Source organism: Salvelinus fontinalis, chromosome 32, assembly GCF_029448725.1.
Source record: "Salvelinus fontinalis isolate EN_2023a chromosome 32, ASM2944872v1, whole genome shotgun sequence".
Taxonomy (NCBI): Eukaryota; Metazoa; Chordata; class Actinopteri; order Salmoniformes; family Salmonidae; genus Salvelinus; species Salvelinus fontinalis.
This window is the reverse complement of record NC_074696.1, coordinates 34,630,278-34,657,615: the sequence shown is the minus strand read 5'-3', so window position 1 is coordinate 34,657,615 and position 27,338 is coordinate 34,630,278. Positions and strand designations below refer to the sequence as shown.

Below are 27,338 nucleotides of genomic sequence, written 5' to 3'. Positions count from 1 at the left end.
CGGTGTTTTGGAGCAACCTGTGGAATCACTTCTATTGCCCTGGGGGGTATGAACAAAGGATCCAATTCGGGAAAGTCGTTTTCCCGGTCGTAATGCTGGTGAGTTACCGGCGCTCTGATATCCAACAGTTCTTTCCGGCTGTATGTAATAACACAAAGAAAATTCTGGGGTAACAATGTAAGAAAAGAAAAAAAGAAATACTGCAAAGTTGCATAGGGGCTAGAAGCACGGCTGCGCCCCTGCCCAGTCATGTGAAATCCATAGATTAGGACCTAAAGAATTTATTTAATTTATTTCCTCATATGAACTGTTACTCAGTAAAACATAAATAATTGTTGCATGTTGGATTTCTATTTTTGTGCAGTATAGTATGTCTTGGCATTAAAACATGAAGACACAGAATCGCATTAAGTTACAAACTTTCAAAAATATTGTTAGTGCTATTGGCAACATGACTGTAACACTTTCTATGATTGTGTTAGTGATAGAGGAAACTATTGAAGCACTCGTAATGTATTGTCGTAAAGTCAGAGGACAGTTGGATCTGGTTAGGATCAAAACGGTAGCCCTGTGCTCCTCAGGCGAGCACACTAATCGCAGTCCGCATTGAGTCAAGTTTTTTGGAAGTGGACAGTGGGAGAATCTAATTTCCTTGATTCCCTGTGTCCTCACTCATCTCCTTTTTCTCAAATCTCATTGGATGAGAAGGTCAGATTCAAGGAAATACAATTGTGATTATCAAATAGTATTGCTACACTATTTCCACTTCCTCCTCCGGGAAGCTCATCTCTGTGCTTCAACAAGTACCTCTGCATCTTAGCTGTATATGCCTGTGAATGGATCCCACTTCTGACACCAATGTACCAATCAGGGTAATTGACTCTGCCTAGGATCAAACCAGCAACCCTGTGCTCCAAAGGCAGGTGCACAAGCTGGAGTGTCAGTATCGTTACTTGGAAGTGGTGGTATATGCATAAAAAAGGCAGGATTGCTGCATAATATATAACAAAAAAATAAAGCCGTTAAGTTGGTAGCCAACTATTGACACAAAAGAACTGCCTGTAAAATGGTACTGCTTTTCTTAGTTCTGATGATAACATAGCAGCTGTTCCACTGGCCCTTGCTTCCTTACAGGCGGCCATGTCGCCGTGTCCCAGATATTGCCCAGATGCGGCCCGTGGTTGCTCGAAAATTGCGCAACCGTGTAAACATTGATCATTTGTCTGTGTGCTTATGTTCCCGTCTGAACACATGGCTCCTTGGTTGACACTGAAAACTGTCCCTCAATATGACAGCAACCGTAGGCCTGCTGAAGAAACAAGTGCACTCTACTGTAGAAACCTGGTTACAATAAGATGTTCAGGGAGTTATTTGATTTGACTCTAAAGTACTATTTCTTTCATCCAGTATACGCTCCAGGCCCTGGATCTTGGAATACTGTCACTCCAGGTATCTTTCTTACTGCGGAAATACTCATGATCCCTTTGCTATGTCACTTTTTTTCCTCTCTGAATTCTCAATGCAAACTTACACTGAGCTACGAGTTGATTCAAAGATATGGGTTCAATGAAAAACAGACTGAATAGATAGAAATTCCAGATAGACAATTGTGTTTTTGCCTTTTTAAACGTAAACATTTATTGTGTTGACTTCATCGTACATAGTACACGGTCCATGGTACAAGAATGAGTCAGTCCCCTACAGTCAGGATTCACAGGTCATTTGCAAACATGCCTAATGTAGTCTATGATCTTGTGGGCCATAGTGCACTCATGCAAACATCTCTTTAAAATCCAACATTGTCATTAAAACATTGCATTCACCCTCAACGTAGTGTCTGCCTCCACACACATTCTATCTATTGAACTCTTGCTTTCTACATGGTACATAATTCTACACACACTTCACGCTGACTGTTTACATGCACTCTGATTGCACATTCCTCACAAAAGATTGCCCATAACCAACTACATATAGTGTGGTCTTGATAACATACAGTATATTTACAGGCTATTACATACTTTGCTCATATAGTACACATTTGTTGTTCATGTAGAGTACACATTGTTGTTAAACCGTACAGTACATCACGCTATCAAACATATTTAGTATACAGCCATTGTATAGTTTCTCAAATGAAGTCTGAAACAGTGCAAAAATATGAAACATTTTCAACATTGTGGAAGTTAATCCTCAAAAGCGTGACATAAATCAAAATATGAATTGCAGTTGCTCCGAATGATAGTCATATTATTTATTACAAAAAGTTAAAGTATAAAAGTTGCATAGAGTAAAAATGTTCACATTTTTTCACACCAAAATAATTGTTTGGAAATCTGTATATGTAACTTTCTAGTCAATCCATGAATTTAAGATCTATAGATGTCCCTGTACAATTAAGCAAATGAAACATTCCAATGTTTATATTTTGATATTGATACACTTGTAAAAAATATATAAAAATCCAAATCAGTTGAGAAAAACGCTGTAAAATCCCAACATATTTTACTGTCTGGAATTGCACTTTCATTTCTAATCTCTCACATCACCCTACAGCATATAACAGATTGTCTGGGGGAAAATCTAAACCCTCTGAGAATTTGAATGATCATCATTAGCAAATTATAAAATATCTACTTTGTGGATTCATTTGCATAGGTTTCAAAAGATGCATAGAAATAATATACACAAAATAAAAACAAATTTTCACACTTTGAAAATAATTTGAGAAATTCTAACTAAACAACACATAAGTAATCGTCCTACTCGGATTGTTATACTACAATTGTTTAAACCACTCAATTAGCACATTTCTATGTTTCTATTTTAATTAATTGTACGTGTTCTATCTATACATACATAATCTGAATAATATGTGGGCTGTCCAATAAAATATACTTACTTGCCAGTTGTAACCTCTCCTTGATAATAAAATCAGTGGTGCAGTGCGATTCTACTACTAAACCATACAACCTCCTCCAGTGTCAAATATTATTTTTGCCAGGTAGCATAAGCACATGATAAATAAGGAGGTTAAAATACATTTACTGTGATGTGTGTGTGTGGCTTACAATCCCAGAACAGAACTTGCGCTGAGTGAGGGTGACTCAAAGTGTATGCACTTAAGACAAACAAGCACAGCACACATGAACAGATCAGCATGCTGACCCGTGTCGAATGCATTGCAGATGTGACAGACACAGCTGTGTGTAGAGCCATCTCAGAGAAGACAGTGTACCATCACAACACAGAACACACACGTCTCACACCCTCCATTTCTGTCCATGTATCCAGTCAGTTAGTTGTAGGAGAGAGACACACTCGTGCACAGTAGTCCATTTCAATTTCTCCTTTGATTGGTGCATCCAAAGACGGTCTGGGGATTAGGCCCACAGAGGCAGCTGTGGTTGAGTATCCACTGGTATCCATGACCCAACAGTACATTACCCGATGTTCAGTTTGTCAGGCATGTCCAGGCATGTGCCTAAAGTTCACCCCAACCAAAAGGAGATCGTTGAACGTCCACAAAGTGCTCCAGGTTTAAATATTGGGACAGAAGAAAATGGAAGAGGAGCCAATCCGGTTCCATTTAGGTCAGGTCGGCACCACTACGTTCAGAAATGGACATCACCATTGGTGAGGTGGGCTGGCCGTTGGAAGGTGGTGGACTGGCTGTGACATAACTTCAATGTGATGGGTCACCTAGGGGGATTGAAGAAGGGCAGAGGTTAAAAAGTGCCCCTTTTCGTGGGTCTAACAGGCAAGCTTGAAGTAGTAGGGCGAAGCAGAGGGGGATTTTTGGTTAGAATAGGATTCAATTTGAGTCAAGAATTGACTCCCTTTCATGGACCCCCTGTGTGTGTGAGTGGATCTACACTACAAGGATTGCAATGCATACTTGCACACTCATCTTCTGCACATCTATCACTTCAGTGTTTAATTGCTATATTGTAATTATTTCGCCACTATGGCCCATTTATTGCCTTACCTCCCTTATCCTACCTCATTTGCACACACTGTATATAGACTTTTTTATTGTATTATTGAATATGTTTGTTTATTCCATGTGTAACTCTGTGTTTGTGTCGCACTGCTTTGCTTTATCTTGGCCAGGTCGCAGTTGTAAATGAGAACTTGTTCTCAACTAGCCTACCTGGTTAAATGAATAAAAACAAATATGGTGCCAGGTGGAGCATCCGGTCATATTACATCACGTAGGCCTACATGAACACAGTCCTTTCAGGTCTCCTAAGACAACTCGTCAAGGGCCTAGAGAAGGGAGGGTTGCTATTGGATCGGAATGGGGCCAGGCCTAAAGTTCTACCAACCTTAGAAATGGGTCATGTGAAGAGACTCAAACACCAGGAGGATTTGGAGATTGCAAAAAAAACTAAAATACATTACTAATCCGAAGCCCTATGGTAATATTACATATAGCTATAGGATTTTCTGAAATGGTATATATCTCTATGCATGTGTCTTAACATTAAATATGTCATATACTTTATAGTACAGCTGCCATTTATGTTGAGATATATTTAATATTCTGACTTGATACACTTGTCCTCAGCTGGACACCCATCCTCACACACACAGACCTAGCTAGACAGGTCTGCAATATGCCTTTACACCCCCCCCCCCCCATTGAGGCACACATGTCTAGTAACTACAGTCCAGACACAAGCTGCACCACCCCACCCCATCCCATCCCGACAGACACACACCCAGTTACTTCGCCCCTCCACCTCCCTCCCATCCTCATCCATTCCCAACACAGTCTCCATCGCCACACCACTGTCATTGTCTAAGCCCCTTAGTGTTTTCCCACGCTTTATTTGTCTATGTCCTGTTTGCGGCTGGCGGGGGGCCCTGATGAGGTCACCATGGCAACCAACATTTGCATGCCCCTGATTGGAGTACGCGACGAGCTAATTATTCAGTGCATACGCTTTAAATAAACAATAAAGTAGGACGTATGGAAATGTGGACCCCAGTATTAGACATGCTGTGATTAACACTAAGCTGTAACGCCAACAAAACATTTGAGGGAATACTGTTTCAGTGCGACGACCTAATTCTCTTACTTCGTCATCCAAATATTTTAAAAGGATTTATAGTGTAACATTAATGTTGTAACATATTAATACAATACAAATATCATTCTTATTACAAGTCCAACTTTAATTGTATTTATTTGATTCCATCTTGTTTGCTTTCAAACAAATCAGAATGTTGATATTTTGCATTATGAAGGGATAATATGACGTGTGTGTGTGTGTGTGCATGTATGTGTGTCTAGTCTACTTGAAAGTCAACTTGACAGCAAGGGAAAACTCTGTTCCTCAACTTCAGTTCTTCAACTCCAGTTCCTAAACTAGGGATTCATGTGACGAGGAGAGGGTGAAGAACTGGCTACACAAGAGCACCATGTTAATCTAAGGCTTCTAAGCACTCCTATGGCAAACAAAGGTGGTGGTGGTGGGGGGGGGGGGGGGGTCCGGAGGAGGGGGGGTTACCATGACAATGGGCAGCATTGTTTGCCAATCCTCCCCTTCCATTAATCAGGGCGAGCCGGGTCTAATTGGCGTTTTGGTTAAGCTGGTCTCCAGACCCCTATCCCTCCACTGGCCTAAATAATGGCGTTATGCCACAAGTGCCGCCGCACCAACGGAGGACAATGCTCTGCTTGTTGGCTGCGCTGAGCAAGGCTGAACCACCCCACCCCCCTCTCCCAAAATAAACCTCACACGGAAACACAAAGAAAGCCACTCGCTATTGAGACTTCACTGTCTCCCCTCTCTCCTCATCGGTCTCCCCTTCCTTCCTCTTTCCTTCACTCTTTCCCTCTCTCTCCCCCATCTCTCATTCACTCTGCTCTCTTACGGAGCTCCCTCCTCCTCATTTCTCTTTCTGTCTGCTCCACTTCTCTCCTCCCAAGTTGGCCCCTTGAGTTTCCCAGAACTTGGACAGAGTGATCAACACTACTAGAAGTGTTAATTGTCTTACCAGACATTGGAGAACATCTTGTCAGTGTGTGTGACTTCATTTTCTTGGTATGTCCGTTGGTGCATCCAGCTTCGACCGGTTTCCTCTAAACTCATATAGTAGTTATTCTCCGAATTAAACCAATTCTGTCACTTGACGACATGAAATACTTGCTAGTAAAAGGGGTGTTACTCTACTTTTCCCAAAAGTTCAGTTGAAATAAGAACTGTCCTTGCATCAACTGTCAGTGGATCAAATGTCCAATAACTCTGTGTACAAAATATAGTTTTATGTATATTTGTAAAATTGTGTGAGTGTATTAAGGCATGTGCTCAAGATTTTTGAGTTAATATTCTGTGTGAGGGTATTGTAGACTGTGTGTGTGTGTGTGTGGGTGTGTGTCTAGTGTCTATGCATGTATACACAGTGGTTTGTGTTGATAAAATGATGTGTATAGATGTGTGTAGCTGGTTATCTTTCACATGATCTAACCATTCTCATCTACATGCTCCATGAATATAGAACGCTTGTATGCCCAATATGCAAATAGACCCACAGTGTTAAGTCATTAATATGCACTCCTAATTAAAACACCCTCAATTGATTGAATTAATGTCGCCGAAATAAGTCAGGTAAAATAAATTCCTCTTCTCAAGCGGTTACAAATTCACAAAATGGCTGAACGACGCCATTTGCAGCCTCATCGCAAAGGGCACAACGATCACTGCATGAGAATGAAGAAGACCACAGCTGCCCCTCAGAATGCCAGCTTAAAAGACATAAAAAAAATTGAGTGGCTTCGTGATTAACTCAAATCACATCCCCTCCTCCCATGTCCCTCGGTGCGATCTATGCAATTAACACACTGCCAGTAATTAACGCCGTCTCGAGGCAGCCAATGGCGCGGGAAGGCGAGGGGGGGCCAAAGCGCGATGGGTGGAAGGGGGTTAGGAATAGGACGCTAAAATAACACTACCTATGTTATTTTTACTTACTGCCATTTTGTGCCAGTCCTAGTCCTATTCTAAGATGGTGGCAGCAGGGCTGTGACTCGTTGTGCAGGAGAAGGGGGCAAACTAGGGAGGGAGGGAGAGAGTGAAGGATGCTGGGATAGAGAAGTGAATCTCTTTCATTTAGTCAGTGCATTACAGAATGGTTACCAGGACAGGATGATAGGGGGATGGGAGGGATAGAGGAAGAGATGATTGTCAGGTCTACTGGCCAATGAGTGGGACATGCCTGCATGTCTTGCTCAGGTTCACGCACATGCACTCACACACACACAAACATCCGTACACTGACACATATCGCGCATTCTTAAATAATTACTACAGTATTCATATTTGGAGGAGATGTATATGTCAAAATGTGCACAAAAAACAATTAACATTTGATATACACACTATGGATGAACAACAAGATGACCTGACTATTTTTGCTATATTCCACACGCGCAATATCTACATATGCGCACACGCACGCACACACACACACACAGCCAACATACTCGTCCTCATGGTATGGTCTGCCCCTGAGCATGCAAATTACATTAATTATGCAAATACATGCAAATCAGAACCAACCATCTGAGAATCCAGGCTGGGAAAAAACGAGGAGAATAAAATGAAATGAATGACAGAGAGAGAGTGAGAAAGAAATCAGAAACGTGGGATAAAAATCCTCTTTCACTGCAGGCGGCAGTGTGGAAGGAAAAAGTACGGTGGCTCATACTAGAGCAAAAAGACTGGCGCAGATCTTTTGTCGAATCAACAAACAATCGCTATGGCTGATTGCTATTTCCTTGTTAGAATCTCCATCTTTAACCAACAGCTGTTCCATTGGGATTACAGTGCAGAGGCAAGTATTTCAAAAAGCTCACCAAACATCAAATCTAATGAATAGGGAAACTCAATCAACTAACAAATTCAATCTTCAAATGGCACCAATGTATACAAAAAGGGAACAGAGATGCGAGTGCGGCTACAAGTATTGCAAAGACTGAGTGTACTAACAGGTCCAGTGACAGTCACTTTTTCTACAGATCATTTACACAATACCCCCATCTATGTGGACAATTTATGCTACAATACTTAGCACTGTCCAGCTACGGCTAGCACTAGAAATAATCAAATAACTGCAAATCAGTTGTGTTTAATCCGCAAACCAAATACTTTGAAGCTTGATTAGCACAGCATACAGTTGATCTAAGCAGAGCAGAGGGATGTTGTGGGTTGGGCTCTTGAGCAATACGCATTTGCTTGGGGCCTCTGACTCGCTGGGGCCACTTCAGTTTCGTAAAAGCTGGCCACACTTATATTGCATGGCATTGAAGTCAACAAAACTACCAATTTATAATACATCACCTTCAGATTTGACCAGGATTTAAAAACGATATATTCTAACACTTTCAAACACCAGAGAAACAACTACATGGAACTAGCCTCACCACACAAAACAATCAGACCAGTGGAAATAGAACTAACCTAAATCGACTAATCAGCTAATAAAACTAACAAAAGAATCACCGAACAAATAGACGGACACTTTTTTCCCCCAAGTGAACGGCAAATGAATCAGCAAACACTGTACACTTTGTACAAGAGGAAAAAACACAGGGCTGGAGGAGAAAAGCTAAGCTCCCTCACTGCCTCTCCTTAGAGCAAAACCGTGAGATAAGTTCTTGATTTTAGTCAAAGCATGTAAGATGGACGCCTCTTTGTGAACAAGAGTGTGGTAGGTGAGAGACAGGGAAAGAGGAGCAGGGTAGAGTATGTTTTTAGAGAGGGGGGTGCCGCATGGGTAAATGAATGGCGCCACTAATTGCCACTTGAGGTGGTACCTGCCGTCTAAGGGCCCTCGGCCCGAGCTTGAAAAGTACAGTATGCAAAATAAGCAGCCGTTCTGGAGACCCTGACATTAGTGACGCAGGTCGATATGAAGATGCTTGGATTATATGTGTACGGTATGCTTACTGTGTGAATACCGCAGATTGGGGTGTGTGTTTGCATGGAAGTATGTCTGTATGTTCGCAGAAATCCATCTATACATGTACTGTATGTCTACTCATTCTACTGGATCCACTTCTTGCTTCCTTAATCTCTAAGCGGTGAGGGTGGCGTACAGAGACAGAGAGGGGGAGACAGAGAGAGAGAGAGAGAGAGAGGAGGAGGCAGAAAGAAAGAGGGTGAGGCAGAGAGAGTAGTGAGGGAGTAAGAGCCAGAATCAGAGAGAGAAGAAAGAAATGTCTGTCAGGAGGCCAAGCTCTGGCTAAATGTGTGTGTGTGTGTGTGTGTGTGTGTGTGTGTGTGTGTGTGTGTGTGTGTGTGTGTGTGTGTGTGTGTGTGTGTGTGTGTGTGTGTGTGTGTGTGTGTGTGTATGGTTGAGAGGAGTCAATGGTGTATGGCAAAAATGCTTGTATTTTTTTTACTTGAATCGCTAACTTACTGGCTAGCTCGGCCAGTGAATGGTGAGACATTTGGACCATCTTTTGCTTGTAGATGGAGGAGAAAAGTCTGAGGGTGGTCTTTGTGCCGGAGTGATGTCTTTTACTCGATCACTGCAGTAGAGAAACAGCTAGGTATCTCGCACAATTTCTCTCTGTCTCGCTCTCCTTGCTTTATTTGTCAGTGTTGACAATACTGATAGTAATCGAATTATCACCGTTACTCGTACAGCTACACCTTTCAGAAAGTTGCGCCATGAACTGCTTAACTATGTTTCATGCTGTATATCAAACCATAATGCCTTATCTCTTCTGCCAATTCGAAGCCTCATTAACTTAAATCCACAAGAATACACACTGACAAAGGATATCAATGAGCCTAAAACAATCATCCCAAAACTAGTTGTGAAAGCTATACACCAGTCCCCTTATTTGGGCCATGTTTTTCAACAATATATATATATTTTTTTTAACGGGGTGAGTCTGCTGCTAACAGCTTACAGTAGCTTCCTCCACTGTCCGACTGCCCCATACTGAGCTTGAACCAGTGATTCTCTGCTTCGCAACACACGCGACCGCCCTCTTTGACGACATGCGAACCGATTAAGCAGTACAAAAGATCCCTCTTGGAAGGCTCCGTCAGCGACATTTCAAGCTCGCTGTGGAGTGAGTTTACGGTACGCTCTTAACTCCGATACACATATATCCCCAAAACTTACTGCACATGCTCATGTGAGCTTACCTTAGTGACAATTGAGTCTGACATTATACTGTACCTTTAAGTCTTCTGATTGGTCGGCTGGGCACAAACGCCAGAGTTACTTCCTCGCGAGCGTCGCCCATTTTTGAGTTGGCACAAGAGCCCGGCCTCGCAGGAGTGTAATGGGATTCTTGTTACTTTCGGTTATCTAGCTTTATGAAGAATGTACACCACTCATACAGCTAGATAACCAAAGATAACAGCCAACCCCTCGGGCCATCCCGGACCCACTCAGCGAAGAGTAGTAGCAGCTAGGCTGGGATACACACACACCTGTAGACGAGGTATAAACAAATGATGCACTGTTATTATGGCAAAGTATTGAATGTGAAGAGTGAGTGGACAAACACACAGTAGGTTTTGTAATGGAGGAGAAAAGCTTTCAATAGCAAAGAAAAACAAATATCACAGAATTCTAACATCTTAAACAATGTTACCAAATACACTGCCACACAACCTTACAATCAGTAGTCTACAGATGTCCAGTCTGCCTCGATATGCAGGACAAGCTTTTCTTCCTATTATTTGTCTAGTAATTTACTAATCATGTTGTTAATATTGAGACAAATCATGTTACCAAGCGTGGGAATTCTATTTAAATCAACCATTGTCAAAGGGCACAACAAGCTTGCTCTTGTAATGTGGCCGGAAGTATCTACTATAGCAGGCCTGTATTATAACAAAATCAACACGGCTATTTTTAAATGATGAGATCAATTGAACATCATAAGACTTCCATTTACTGGTCCTAAATAAACTTCACTTGACTTCCAACCTGACATCCAATCCGCGATCAGAATGCGAGGTGTGCTTGTTCAATGACTCACTTAGAAAATCACAACCGATATCATATAGCAAATCCTTAGTAAAATACCATGGCACTGGCATAGGCCTATCAGTATGGCCCGTTATTAATCACTACAATAGAAACCTACAGCCACTTCGTTAGACTGTTATTCACCACTGCTGGAACAAAATGGCGTAGGTGTGTTTTTGCTTGTACCCCTTTGTTGTTCAAATCCATGGAGATCAACAGAGAACACACACATACAGAGCACCTCTCTTTGCTATCATCAGATTCAACAAAGATCATCCTTGTTGCTTCATGTTCTTTTTCAGTCAAAGAAATGATGAGTGTTTCATGAGCATAAGAGTGAGAGAGCGTGTGAGAGAGAGAGGGATGACGCCAGAGAAAGGGAGGAAGCCAGAGAGAACTCGTAGCCTTTCAATCAGTGTGTCTGCAGCAAGGTGGGACATCTCATCAAGATGACAGCAGCCAACAGAGAGCACACAGTATAACACACACACACGGCAATTTGAAGCCTTTCATGTAATGATGTATTGATTAGGGATTAATTTCCAATGTATTCTCAGAAGACATTTACCCCAAACAATAAACAAATAGCTCTTGATGAATATACTATCTATATAACTATGTATGTTAACATAATGAAATATCTTAGGGTTATCACATGCTGTGTTTATGTTAGTCACTTCTTCATTTTGAACATCTCTTCTCTGTTTCATGTCTGGAATTGGTTTCAATATCCTTCCACCTTACTTTGCAGAGGCCTCTTTTTTTTGTTGTTGCAGGGTTTCTAATGTCATTGTTTTGGGGGCTTGGTGTCTTGTGTAGGCCAATATAATTTGTTAAGCACACTTACCTGATCTGAATCTTTGGGATTAATGATATATTCTGAGGTTGGTAAAACAAAGTCTACCTAAAAGCTAAGAATACATTGACGGAAATGCACTTCATAGATAACCTTTAGATTATTTCTTAATATAGAGAGTTATTGGAAGCACTATTGAGATATATAGGGATGTTGAGACAGGCATTTTGAGACCATAAACTTAGAAACATATTTCCTTCACAATAAGTTAGGCAAAGTCAAGGTCCTTATAGAAGGAAATGTGTTATTATTATTTTGTATTCTTATAATGATTATTTAGCATATTATAGCCAATTCAATGATCGTAATTACACATATTTATATTAGTATATTTATTTAAATAAATAATAATAAGTGTTGAATAATTACATCATTTTTGTTTCATTCTGTTATAATGCACCTGAGACGCAGGGAATTCTGTCTGCAAATGTATCACTGTTGGATTCAATACAAACTTTATTAAATTGAACGATGTTAAGAACGTTTTTCCATTGGAATGTGTAATGCAAAATCGGTGCATTGGCCGCAACAGTGCCTAATTTCAATTACATACGCTTCCATATATGTATCTGTATTAATATTCAATCGAATATTTGACCCCATCTAGTTACACAATTCCAATATGAAGAGGAATTGGTGACTGAATTCAACCGTTAATATTAAACTAAATCCTGAGAAATGATTTTCAAATAAAATAATGTATTTATGTTGCATATGCCTACACTATTAAATTGATTGCGGAAAAGCTTCATTTCGAAGCCTGTTGTTACGATAATAAAATTGGTTGTATATAATGGATTCTCTTTACAGAAATGAACACTTCACCATCATTGGCAGAACAGGTGAAGAGACATCTTTCACAGGGAAGACGCACAACTAAAACGCACTTTCCGATAAGTTTATAGGGGTATTTTCTGTAACAACGCAATTAATATTTCGTCCATATTCTTGAGTATTCACGTTAATCGGGTCAAATTAGTATGGATTGCATACATATCTGATAGATGATTATTATACTCTAAACACACACCGTAGTCAAAAAAAGATGATTTAATTGATTTAGGCAAAGCTGACTATTTGGACCAAATTCTGTAACCTATGACAATTCAAACAATACAAACATCTGCGATTCTTGAAATAGTATATAGGCCTATTACTCAACCTGTTTTTTAAATGTCAGAGCACCTTTGCTTTTAGAAAGACAAGAGCACTTTGAAAGTTTACACATTTGAATATCGGTCAAGATGTCTAGAAAGTTTTTCGACTGTGATCCATATAATTGAAAGGGTGGATTGGTGTTGCTGCTCAAGAGGAGGGTTTTCTTTATTTTGCGTTATCGACTATAAGAACAAATATCAACGAGGAAGCCAAACCCCCCTTTATCGTCTTACTTTCAATGATTTTTCCGTTTGAATTATGATATTGGTAGGTCTACATATTAAACGTATAGGCCTATAATAATACACATTTACATGCTTTTATTATGGTGATACCTTGACATACAAGTTATATATGCATATACGCATATATATGTTTGTGTGTGTATATATATATATATATATATATATATATATATATATATATATATATATATATATATATATATATATTTATATGTGTGTTCGTGCGCGCGTGATGAGAGAGGAAGAGAGAGAGAAAGGCAAGGACAGAGACATACAAATCAAGTCTCAGTTTGCACTATGAAAATGTATCTGAAGAGCACACACACTGAACACGTTGCATGCAGAACTATGGTCACATGTCGATTTCTAATGATGCGCACAGCCCCATTTGAAGTGTCCCCACAGAGAAACAGATGTGATTTCGCTAGTTTCACACCCTATTGCCCATGAGTCATGTGATGGCTGCTACACAGGTAGGCCTATCAAACGAATTATACATTCTCTGAGGTGCTTTTGGAATATCCTCTGTCTTTATAGCTTATTTCAGTGATTTTAAGAGGCCAAGGTGTACAAATTAAGGATTCATTCAAGTTCATTTTAGGCTAACATGGAACAAATTGACTGGTTGTTCAAATCGCTTTTTATGGCATGATGGTCTAGGCCTATCCTATATCAACGGTCCTTGAAAAAAGATGTTTACCTGTGCAACATTGTATGGTACTCCCTCATATATCGTGGGACGAAGTGCTGAAATGGAAGGAACAAGACGTTAGTGGGCGAAAATGGAACATAACAATAAGCAAGCTCATAATTCAGGCGCAGCGATAAAATAACGCATTAAAATATATTTTATAGGACTGCTGATAACTATCGCCGTCCATTGGAAACGGAAAGGCATCGGAATAAACACAACTGAAGTAGGACGCACATGCTTCTGCGTGAGCCAAGTCCGTGTGTTTGTGCGTGTGCGTGTGAAAATTCCTGACTCACGTGTCAGGTTCAATTCAAACAGTCTAAAGCATGGTCAATGACAACCCCGCAAATAACCAATACAAAACAAGTACTTTACACCTAAAGCAGCCTACAGGCAAGTGCTTCTAATCACGAATACACGTTTCTTATCCCACCCCCATTGGTGACCATAATAGGCCACTATAAAACAATAGTTCTTTATACCTTGCAGCAGTCATGACTCTGTCGTCCATGCGTTGCGTAACATCATCAATAGCTAACTACCCCTATAACTTGATTGTAACTGCATAATACAGGGCATGGCGACAATACTACCATGTTAGTTAGCAACATGTAAATTAGCAACATCAAATCATCTTCAGTTTAGCATAAAACAACGTTATTCAGAACAGAATAACACAGCAATAATAACAACAAGCCTAATAATAATAATAACTAATAACTGGTAACGAATAACTAATAATAACGGACATATAATAGTTAATGGTAATATTATTAACAGTTATGCATTTAATCTTTCAATATAGAACAAAACTATATAGACTTTATTTTATTTACATGTTTTATTTTATTAAATTTCAGAGCGCAATACAATAACACAAAAAATCATAGGACATTTAAAAAAAAAACTATATAGGCCTATGTCTTGCTCAGGCCATAAAACTACGTCACGTTAAAATACTGGGCCTACTCCCAATACACAATCCCAAAGGTTTTTAATCAACCTCTTTCCAAATCAGATTTAAGAGAGTTAGTCCCAAAATACCACAATCCTAGTAATCATACATTTCACAAGTGGGGGGTGACGCGAGAAAATAATCGCCCGAGCACCACTTCACAGCTCACAAGCAGACATTTCAATTGACAAATGCGCAATTTATTTCTAATTACATGCCGGTTGTGAAAGCGAAGCAAAAATTGGACTAATAGCCATGAGAAAATGCTGACCTTCTGTTTGGGAAGTAAACCATTCATTAAACAAGATCGTCTGTTTCAGAAAACAGAAAGTGCACATTGGATGTTTGAAATCACCCTTTTCCGATTTACGTAACAGGCCCGATAAGGGCTTTGCTCTATAATCCCCATGCTGCTCGAGCCAATGTGTTGTGTTGTGTCCGTGCGCAGCTGGTTTCATGTAATCATCTTTGCTCTTTACATGCTTTTTTCTCTTGGCCATTTTATGCACTAACCTTTGAAAAGTCCATAGCAAACATATACAAATATTATTTTTTGGATTGTCTGGGTAGCCTTGCTCAATTCTCCATAGCCACACGCGGAGACATAGGCCTATACATTAAACAACAATTCAGAATTTTTTTTACGTTATAGCCTATAGTGTGTTGAAGAAGTTGGCTTAGATTTAATTGATACCTAGACAGACAAGGCAAGTTTGAATGTAGGCCTATATCTGGTAGTCTAGGCCTATACAGTGATAGCTTATTCCGTCATATGGGGGAGTCATATGGAATGTGTAATCATGGTAAGGCCTATAATATCTGTTTCCGTTTTGCCATTAGATCACCATAGGGCGCAAACACTGCATAGACCACACAACAGGAAGGCATTTGTGAGAGGAACTCATGGTATCGCGGCATTTTGTGAGTTCTGCAATTGGTCGTTCATAGATTTACCCACAAAGCCTCAAATAAGTCTGCAAATATCAGTCACGAGAAGCATGCGAGTACAAATAAGTACTTCTCATCATCTCCCAAAATGAAGTGAGCCTATGTAGGCTATACCAGCCATACATTCGCAGACCACACCAGCAAAACGTCCAAGTGGAAAGCCAGCGTGACCTTCCAACTCCGTACCCAAGGCAAACTTACCCTGAATAGCATCGTCCAACATAGCCTAATGAATCATGCGCAGTCGCTCACATAGGCTACTCTCATCATATCTGCATCTCCATGATAACAATAGGCTACAGAAGGCTTACATGTGTTAAGATACTTGTGTTGGTCACATTCTACCTTCCCATGAGAGAAGAGCCCGTCTGTTTTGTGAATATTAGAAATGCACAACTGTTATTTAACTATCGATTTAACCCACAAATCGTTGTTTCCGTTTCTATTATATAGTTCCCTATTGACTGCGACTATCCCTCTTGCCAAGCACCGAACCTATAATGCATTACTCATACACAGAATGTAGAACAGTTACCATATGCATAAAGCCATTGCGCTGGCAACATCGGTCACAAATAGGCCTGTATGTTGATATTTCATTCCATAACGTTCGACTCTTACCCTCAGAAGACAAGGGTGGATCTAGTGGGGTTGTCACGCGCCTCTCACAACTGCCGACTTGTCTGCATGAGCAGAGCGATGTAAACGAAATGAGCACTTACAGAATAGTATCAGCAGATTCTCGAGCTTCGTGGCGACGGTTGATGGTGACGTCGCCTGGGACCATCCATTCGTTTTAAATCAACCGGGTCCCACTGTTTCTTCACAGCTATCGTAGTAGCAATATTTCCCACACAGACAGCCCTGTCCTCCCCCTTGTAAAAGGCAGAGTTGGGGCTGTCCGTTTTCCTAGCCTTCCAACCTGACAATACGACTGTTTCCAAACTGGTTATGGACTGGATCTCGTATGTCAGAAATCATATACCATTGCCAAGGCCCACCCCTTTGTGATTCAATGCGGTAACATCGTTGTCCCCACCCTCTGAAATTAACCAGACAAATCCGTGGAGTGACAATGTGGACCTGTCGCAACATTCCAACCCCCTCCCCATTCCCGCATCGCATACATACATACGCACGCATTTTCTCTCTCTCACACACGCACCCGATTGTCCCTGGCCTATACACATCAATCATCACAAACAAACGTGTAATAGCTTACAGGACTACATACTGAGGTCTATATTGGACCAAAAGTAACCAAAATAGCTTAGAACTACATTCAACGGGGGTATATTCATGTGAACGTTGAATTATAACTAAGATATAGGCTTGGATAAATAAATACAATTATTGATGGAGAAAAACAAAGGGAAATATATTTTTATGCATGAATTAATATATTTCATAAATGTCCACCAGAAACAATTCATGCATAGCAAACTAGAGCGCGTCCGTTAGGTCGTAGGGGTTGGACAGTGCATTTAAACTGTCAGCCAAGTTCAGACTTCCAAGAATGCGAGTTTGTGGGAGGCAGTCTGGGTTGGCTGCATGATTATCATGATAATCACACATGGGGTTGGGGCTAAGAACCCCCTTTGAATAGCCTATTTGTTCAATAAGGGGCGAATCCAGCAAACAGTCATTGTAGCTACTGGCTCAGCCCTTATTGTTGATTTGAATAAATGAAAAAAAGATGTCCTTGTCTTCTCAATTTTTGGATGTTTTCCTGGAAACCACCTTATAAATACAGCCACTGTTTCATGTTTTGCCTAAACCGCTCTCGGCCACGGGGCTCCTTTTAAAAGTGCGGCTAATGGGCTATGGATAATACACAATGGCCCCGTTTTTCTCCCAGCAATGCATGGGAACCCGGATCCATCGCAGTTGACAAGAGACTTTCAGAATCGTGATGAGATGACTCAAGTTCATTATCAAACCGACCCGCCCCCCTCCCTCCTCCCCAACCTCCAGTCACACACACACACAAACGCAGGCGCGCGACACACGTTGCCAAGATACCAGCGTGAGAAGCAGACACTTGGCAGGTCGTATGTCACAATCTCAGAACCTTGCAGACAGCAGCAAACCACATGCAATGTCACACTATTCTTTTATCATCCGCGCTACCAGACGAGACCAGTGCGTTTAGCCATACACTGTGAGAAATACATGCAAAAGTATACAACAAAAAACTACTACGCATGCGCTATGAAATAGAGAACACTGTTTTAACAAGACTGACTGAGAAAACTAACGTGGATAGAATCATAAGAAGCACGAGCGAATTCATTATTTTGAAGCAGAGGGCGAGTGTAGACCACTTATGTTGCGTTTGGATGTTTAATTTATGCATCTTCGAAAATATTTTCTGCGTATATAGTCATTTGAAATATTTCCCACAAGATTTCGTTCAATTTCTAAGATGGATTTTCAAAACCTTTAAAGCCAGTAATGCAGTGGCCACCCGTCATTCAGGGCCGAGCTCCACCTGTTTTGAGCCAGACATTTTTGCCTGTTTTGCATGATATTTTGGCATTAATATGTGTCACATATCAGTTTGCAAACAATGTAAATTATTAGTAAAAACACAAACCGAATACAAACACAGACTCTTTTTTGCTTTCTTGAGTGACAGCGCCTTCAAAATGCAGGTGTTTCAGCCTAGCTCAGTGCTTTCTGTGGTGGTTGGGCAGCCAGCGGAAAATACGGAGTGTAGGGGCTGGTAATGTTCTCTAGTTGCCAGTGATCGGCTCATTGTTCTGTCACTCATGGGGACACTATGTCACCGCCAAATCTAAGGGTAGAGCTCGAAAATTCAAGCCCCTTGGGTTCTGCCATAGAGTTACATTAGAAGTGCCCATCCAAGAAGGCTCAAGGTCATTGGCCATAGATAAAATGACATGAAATCACATTATATCAACAGTAGCTTTGATTGGACTGATCTTAGCTAGCAGTTATCATCATGAATCAAGTCAACAATCTACTGACAAGTCCTTTTTAATCCTTGTCATATGAAGAGAAATACTGAAGATAAATTATAGATAAAAAGTATCGGTGCTCATCGGCCATTGGACATAAACATTACACAACAAGTTGGAAATTGCAAATTCAACAATGAGTGGTTTGGAAGAAATCAGTGGCTAACTGCAAGCATTGCAAATAAATCACTAGCCTGCTATTCAGTGGAGTGGATGTGTGGTCCAAGTCTGGGTTTGAGGGTCTCTTTTCCAAGTTTAAAATGATTAACATTCAACATTGGCCATGCTGTCAATCCAACATGATTTCTGCCACGCCCAAAACAACGGTTAACTCGGAACTGGGAAATCTTACTTCAGTGAGTTCAAGACAACTGGTAACACTGGGAAAAAGATCTCCGACAGGGAAAATATGTTTTGAACGGTCATCCAACTCGGAATCTCGGCCTCTTTCTAGAGCTACAACCTGAAGATCACTGACGTCATCATGATTCGACCTTGTTTTTGTCAGAGTTACCAGTTGTCTTGAAAGCACCATACAGCCAGAGAATGGCAGACTTTGATGACAAAGTTTGATGACAAAATTTGCCCACGAAGGACCACCGCGCCACCTTCCTGTTCAAGTGAGCACAGCACAACAAGGTGAGTCCAAAAATGTCTTGTATGCTGCTGCATAAATGGTGCAATATGCCAGGGAGATATGTATATGTAGCTAAGAAAGTAATACTGATTGTATGTTGTGTAGTAAGCTGTTAGTAGCCCATGTGCCTCATACACCAAATTCTTAGGGTCTTTCCCTTTTAATGTTGTCTACTGTTCTGATTTGGTGGTGCACATGTAGCCTATAACCTGTTATAGAGAAATGTAATCATCGAATATTGTAAGAGCTTTCATTGTCTGCTTATATGCTCTCTTCATTTATCCTATGGTTCTGACTTGGTGTACAGGGAGATCACTGTAAGAATGGCCCATGTTCTGAATTCTGTCGCTGTACATTTCAAAAGTGCTCAACAAATAGCTGTATTGACTACGTCCGTCCTAGCTCACTCATTAATGTCTCAATCGAAATTACCGATTGCCTCTTATCCGCTTGTCGTCCCTTTATGCCATAGTTTGTAGATCTCAAATGTCAATAGAAACCACATTTGTTTAAGCAAGTTATACATATCAGGTATGCTTTTTTAAAAGGCAGTAAATGAGGCTGAATGAACAGTTTTTCTGCCAGACAAGGCTCCGCTGATAGCCAGGTGTAGCAGTGTTAAGGTGTTGGGACTGCTGTTGGGACAGCTTTATGTAGGCCCTAACAGTTTGTGGGCACCGTTTGTCACCGTTAAAGTGCAATTATGTATTGTTTAGTGTTGTGTAGTGGCATGTATCCCCAATTACATTTTTTCCCCACCAAGATTTACATGCTAAAATCGCCACTGCATTGATGTAGCCCATGTTCGCAGTGCATCAACAGAATTTCTATAAATCTAATTGAATTTTGAGGGTAAAAAACACTCTCATAAGGAAAAGGGCCAGGCAGGAGGCGATATATATACACATTGCCACAAAGCTGGAAGCACAGAATCGTCTAGAATGTCATTGTATGGTGTAGCATTAAGATTTCCCTTCACTGGAACTAAGGGCCCTAGCCTGAACCATGAAAAACAGCCCCAGACAATTATTCTTCCTCCACCAAACTTTACCGTTGACACTAAGCAGTCGGGCAGGTGGCCCTCTCCCGGCATCCGCCAAACCCAGATTCGTCCTTCTGACTGCCAGATGGTGAAGCGTGATTCATAACTCCAGAGAATGGATTTTGACTGCTCCAGAGTCCAATGACAGCGAGCTTTACACCAGTCCAGCAGATGCTAGGCGTTGCACATGGTGCTTTTAGGCTTGTGTGCGGAAGCTTGGCCATGGAAACCAATTTCATGAAGCTCCCAATGAACAGTTTTTGTGCTGAAGTAGTGAGTGTTGCAACAGAGGACAAAGATTTTTACACGCTAAGCGCTTCAGCACTCGGTGGTCCCGTTCTGTGAGCTTGTGTGGTCTACCACTTCCCGGCTGAGCCGTTGTTGCTCCTAGACATTTCCACTTCCCAATAACAGTGCTTACAGTTAACCGGGGCAGCTCTAGAAGGGCAGAAATTTGACGAACCGACTTCTTGGAACGGTGGCATCCTATGGCGGTGCCACGTTGAAAGTCACAGAGCTCTTCAGTTATATACAGTTATATATACCAGTTTGACTGGTATATACAGTACCAGTCAAAAGTTTGGACACACCTACTCATTCATGGGTTTTTCTTTATTAGTACTATTTTCTACATTGTAGAATAATAGTGAAGACATCAGAACTATGAAATAACACATATGGAATCATGTAGTAAGCAAAAAAGTTTTGAGAGAATGCCAAGAGTGTGCAAAGCTGTCATCAAGGCAAAGTGTGGCTACTTTGAAGAATCTCAAAAATAAAACATATTTTGATTTGTTTAACACTTTTTTGGTTACTACATGATTCCATACTTGTTATTTCATCCTTTTGATGTCTTCACTATTTTACAATTTAGGCAATATTAAAAATAAAGAAAAACCCTTGAATGAGTAGGTGTGTTCAAACTTTTGACTGGTACTGTATGTGTGTGTGTGTATATATAAGGGACAGCTCCTAGGTGTGAATCTGCTGTCCAGTGATGTGTGGTGCTGAAGGGACAGCTCCTGTGTGTGAATCTGCTGTCCAGTGATGTGTGGTGCTGAAGGGACAGCTCCTAGGTGTGAATCTGCTGTCTAGTGGTGTGTGGTGCTGAAGGGACAGCTCCTAGGTGTGAATCTGCTGTCCAGTGATGTGTGGTGCTGAAGGGACAGCTCCTAGGTGTGGATCTGCTGTCCAGTGATGTGTGTTGTTGAGGGTACAGCTCCTAGGTGTGGATCTGCTGTCCAGTGATGTGTGGTGCTGAAGGGACAGCTCCTAGGTGTGGATCTGCCAGCACCACACATTGGAAAGGGAAAGGAGGATACCAAGTCAGTTGTACAACTGAATGCCTTCAACTGAAATGTGTCTTCCACATTTAACCCAACCCCTTTCGAATTGAATAGTGTGTTGCACTATAATGGTTAGCTGTCTTGACTAAAAGTAGTGCTTAAATCTATGGTTCATTCAGAGGGCTTAAAGTTTACAAGTGAATTTGAATTTCAGAAGCATTTGTGTCCCTCGCCTTTGCAACCATGAAAAACACTTTAAAATGACAAATAGTTACGCATTATACATGTATTATTTTTTATATTGAACTGTTTATCAACGATTAAACATAATGCAAGTTATTTATACTGCAACATTTTATGCATTGTTTAAAGTAGCCTACTTAGGGTGAACAAATAGGTTTTTCCCAGTAGTTATCCAGTAGAGTTGTAGTGTTTTGGGGATTTAGAGATATTTATTATTTTGAATGCTAGAAAGTAAACAAAATGATTTAATAAATTGTATAGATCAATTAAAAAACAAAGAAGGCTATTAAAATACTTAAAAAAAATATTATATATATATATATATATATATAATACGTGTCCCTCAGTTTAAAGTCATTGGTGTTACCGCCTTGAAAATCCCTCATTATGAATATATACAAGGACCTTGAGCATTCCGTCCAGTGGCAAACTGTTATCGGGGAAGGGTCTAGATTACATGTATTAGATAATAACACCCTTTTAGTATGTCATACATTTGAGGATTCTGTTGATAATTTGGTTTATCTAAATCCAAAGTGTCACATGATGTTACTCAAATTAAATGAAGGGAAAATACATTGTGAGCAAAATTATAAAATCATATCACTTCAGTAAATTATTTCTAACAGGTTAATGACCTTAGATTTGAGAATATGTGGCCTCCATTTTATTTACTCCTAATTTACCTAAATCCTATCATTGGTGTTGTCATCATTGGTGTTACTAGTCCTACTGGTGGCACAATGTTATCATAATGGTAAAAATATATATTTAAATGTATTAAAGCTACCATATTATTTGATTTAGAATGGGAAGATGTACCAAAACACATTTAAATAAATAAAACATTTAGAAAAATGTTGTTTTCTAAAGTGCCATGCCGAAATGCCACCTCAATTCAAGAATGACCCAGGAATATAGCTTTTCTATCGAGGATTTTGTAAGGGCATTAAAGGTTTATACATGCTCATAACAAGTTTTTTTAAAGTAATAATGCACCTGTTGGTTTTGAGTTAGTTTTACCATTGTGAGTGTTGCACCCCTGTCATATCATTCATATTGAAAACTAAATGACAAGTGGTGTGCATACAGCCATTTATTTATAAGGTACACTTGGAATTTTGGAATGATAGTATAAGATTGATTAATGCTTATGTAACAAACTGAAGTTTCTATTTGCTGAGGCATACCGAGCATGACCGAAAACCTTTTTACATTTTTTTTTCTTGTCATCATCATCTTATTCTTGACAAATTCCACAAGATAGTGATGGAAAGGAATGAAGCTATTGATATTGTATACATCTGGACAATTCTCCATTGATTGAGACTCAACTATCACTTGCTCGAGTGGTGGCGTGGTCTAAGGCACTGCATCTCAGTGCAAGAGGCGTCACTACAATCCCTGGTTCGAATCCAGGCTGTATCACATCCGGCAGTGCCTGGGAGTCCCATAGAGTGGTGCACAATTGGCCCAGTGTCGTCCAGGTTTGGCCTGGGTAGGCCATCATTGTAAATAAGAATTTGTTCTTAACTGACTTGCCTAGTTAAATAAAGGTTAAATAAAAACTAATGTTAATATTTAGGGGGCATCCTAGCTTGACCGAATAACTAGGCCTGCTCTGTTTCTTTCTCTCTCTCGCGCACGCACACACACACACACACACACACACACACACACACACACACACACACACACACACACACACACACACACAGGGAGAGAGAGGCAGAGACACCTGCAGAGTAGCTCTGTTCTATCCATTATGTCATAGACAATTCTCCATCCAGATAATAAGGACACGAAAGAAATGCCTGTTCAGCATTAAGGCAAGATCCCCATAGCAATTTAAAGAATAGCAGTATAGGAAGGCTGAATTACAGGGTATAGGGCAGGCTATATAGGTCAAAGAAACCGGTCTGAAGGCATCTGATTGAGTTGCCAGCATGAGGCCTTCTTTATTAGAACCGTTTGAACAGGGGAAGAACGGTGTGGATGGAAGGTCGAGCTAATAAACTCAGACTAGAGCGCAAGAACAAAGCACTCCTGACTGAGCTTAAAGGTTCCCAACCTTTGCCACGTTCAACTAGCGTCGGACAAATTTGAGAATCTGTTGCTTTGTTCTCCTGTCCAAATGGCGTCCCGCACTAGGAGATTAGAATTGCCGTCGCTCACGTAAAAGACATGATTGAGAGGTGTAAACAGGTGCCCGTTGTCGGCATTATGATTTGAATCCGCTAACTTGAATGGTTATCTTTTTTTAATGATAACTATAGATTTCGAATGCCGAATTATTATTATGAAATTGCCTGATAAATAATTTTTTATTTTACTTTTTTTAATGGCAATTTGAATACATTACATTGAAATCATAACAATATCCTTAATAAAGCATTCATTATGTTTGCTTAATTGAACAGAATCAGCATGTTTTCATGTTTAGAAGCACATATATTTCGAAGTAGGTTGCACAGTGCCTTGCATGGTGTTTCCAAGCCCGTGATGGATGGAAAAAAAGTTGAAAATATGTAGTTGTAACAGAGTCCGTAACAAAGAATATAGCTAGGCTACACAATAACCCAATAAGTTAACGCTGGTTTATTCAATATAGTCCATTTATAATTAATTCCGTTTCAAGTATTTTTTTTTTGTCAATGGTATTTTACAACCTCACACGTTACCTATTTGTATCCAGGCTAATAGGCTACTAACTTTTTTCTGTCAATGTTTCAAAACACAAATAAAAATAACTTACCCATGTTGAAACCCTTATAAGCCTTCGTATCACTGTAAGCCTGACATGACCAATTGTTTAACTTTCTGTCCATGTCCCAAGTTTCCTTGTACGCTTCTTTAATTCGATCTGTTTGATGTTAGTTCAATGCATTTGACTTGTGAAATCCCCCCCCAAATAAAAATGTAATTGATAGGTAGCAAAGGGCTGTTATTGGTATTTAAACATCTACGGTAGCCTATTTGACCGTCCACCCCCTTGAGAATTGACTTATGGTGAAAATTACGAAATTCCCTTCATTCCATTTGAAAACGTAGCCTATATTTGAATATAGCCTATATTCTCCCCAAGAGACATAGACTGGGTCCCAGTCCTTTTAGAAAACATTCCACTCATTGTAGCCTACTCTGTGTCACATACAGTACCAGTCAAAAGTTTGGACACACCTACTCATTCCAGGGTTTTTCATTATTTTCGACATTGTATAATAATAGTGTAGACATCAAAACTATGAAATGACACATATGGAATCATGTAGTAACCAAAAAGTGTTAAACAAATCAAAATATATGTTATATTTGAGATTATTCAAAGAAGCCACCCTTTGTCTTTTTGACAGCTTTGCCACACCAGTTGCTGGTGTATAAAATCGAGCACACAGCCATGCAATCTCCATAGACAAAAACATTGGCAGTAGAAGGGCCTTACTGAAGAGCTCAGTGACTTTAAAAGTGGCGCCTTCATAAGCATTAATCAATCTTTTGATATAATTCTAACTAATGTTAAATTGATCAAGCTACCATATTAGTTTATTTGGAAACACTTATCTCCCTCACTAGCTTTAAGCACCAGCTGTCAGAGCAGCTCATAGATTACTGCACCTGTACATAGCCCATCTATAATTTAGCCCAAACAACTACCTCTTTACCTACTGTATTTATTTATTTTGCTCCTTTGCACCCCATTATTTCTATCTCTACTTTGCACCTTCTTCCACTGCAAACCAACCATTCCAGTGTTATTTTTTTTACTTGCTATATTGTATTTACTTCGCCACTATGGCCTTTTTATATATATTTTTTATTTATTTATATATATATTTTGTTTGCCTTCACCTCCCTTATCTCACCTCACTTGCTCATATTGTATATAGACTTATTTTCACTGTATTATTGACTGTATGTTTGTTTTACTCCATGTGTAACTATGTGTTGTTGTATGTGTCGAACTGCTTTGCTTTATCTTGGCCAGGTCGCAATTGTAAATGAGAACGTGTTCTCAATTTGCCTACCTGGTTAAATAAAGGTGAAATAAAAAATTAAAATAAATAAAAAAATTTAGAATGGGAAGATGTACCCAAATACATTTAAATAAATAAAACATTTATAAAAAAAAAATCTTTCTAAAGTGCCATGCCGAAATGCCACCTCAATTCAAGAATGACCCAGGAATATAACTTCAAATAGTTTTTCTATCAAGGATTTTGTAAGGGCATTATAAAGGTTTATATATACATGCTTATAACAAGTTTAAAAAAAGTTATAATGCACCTGTTGGTTTTGCGTAAAGGGTCCCCCCTACACACAACGATTTTTACCATTGTGAGTTGTTGCACCCAGTGGGGTTCATACAGTCATTATTTATAAAGGTACGCTTTAAAAAACGACATTATTTATTTATTGAATGTCAAATGAGATCGGCTAAATGAAGTGTAATACATTTGGTAAAAGAGGTAACCTCAATTAGGTCAATTCCTCTGTGACTGTTACACAACTGGTAGGCCACTACAGCTGTCACTTCTAATTTTCTTGCACTAATGACTATTTGATGAAGGAGCGCCCCTGATTGTACGCAATTATTACCTGTGGAAAGTGGCGACAGAACAGAGCTAATCGCCATTCTAAAGACGATGCTGCCATCATGTGGTGTTTTTTGTGTACTTCATATCCCCATGCTTTACTGATGCTAGGAGTTGACAACGTATAGGAGGATACTGCTTCCTCTTGCTGTCGCCTAAGTTGCACCACACATATTTAGAGTTGAGTTGTTCTCTTTTTCAAAATCAAGAGTCAATGTTTATCTGTTGGTTGGGAAATTGTAATGTGTTGATCTGTACAGGTAAAATCTGAAATATTTATAGAATTTTCAATGGTAATGGCTTAAAAACGTAATTAGTCAGTTGTGACTGCTGAGGCCAAACAGTAAAATACAGTAAAATGACGATATACTGTATGTCATGGTAAAAACAGAAAGAAGAGCAGCAGAGCTTGAATAATAGAGTTGCCAGTGCGTTACTACAGTCCACATCACTAAGTATGGATGGATCATGGTCCACACACACCAACACAGTCGCGAAGAGGACACAACGCCTCTCCCCCCTCAGGGGGCTGAAATGATTGGGCCCTCAGATCCTCAAAAAGTTGCACCATTGAGAGTATCTTGACTGGCTGCATCGCCGCTTGGTATGGCAACTGCACGGCATCCATCCACAAGACGCTACAGAGAGTAGTACGTGTGGCCCAGTACATCACTGGGACCGAGCTCCATCCAGGACC

The 27,338-nt window shown here is 40.0% G+C and overlaps 1 long non-coding RNA gene across 2 annotated transcripts; it reads right to left on the bottom strand.

Moving 5' to 3' along the window:
* Nucleotides 1-1,607: 1,607 nt before the first annotated feature.
* On the bottom strand, nt 1,608-16,890 carry LOC129831145 (uncharacterized). Of its 2 annotated transcripts, none has more exons than XR_008755674.1 (4): nt 16,583-16,890; nt 13,964-14,010; nt 10,204-10,460; nt 1,608-3,702 (listed from the first exon to the last, which is right to left on the bottom strand). It is a non-coding gene; the product is annotated as an uncharacterized LOC129831145 (long non-coding RNA). The 2 variants fall into 2 exon arrangements; XR_008755673.1 differs by having other exon boundaries at nt 16,482-16,889.
* Nucleotides 16,891-27,338: the final 10,448 nt, after the last annotated feature.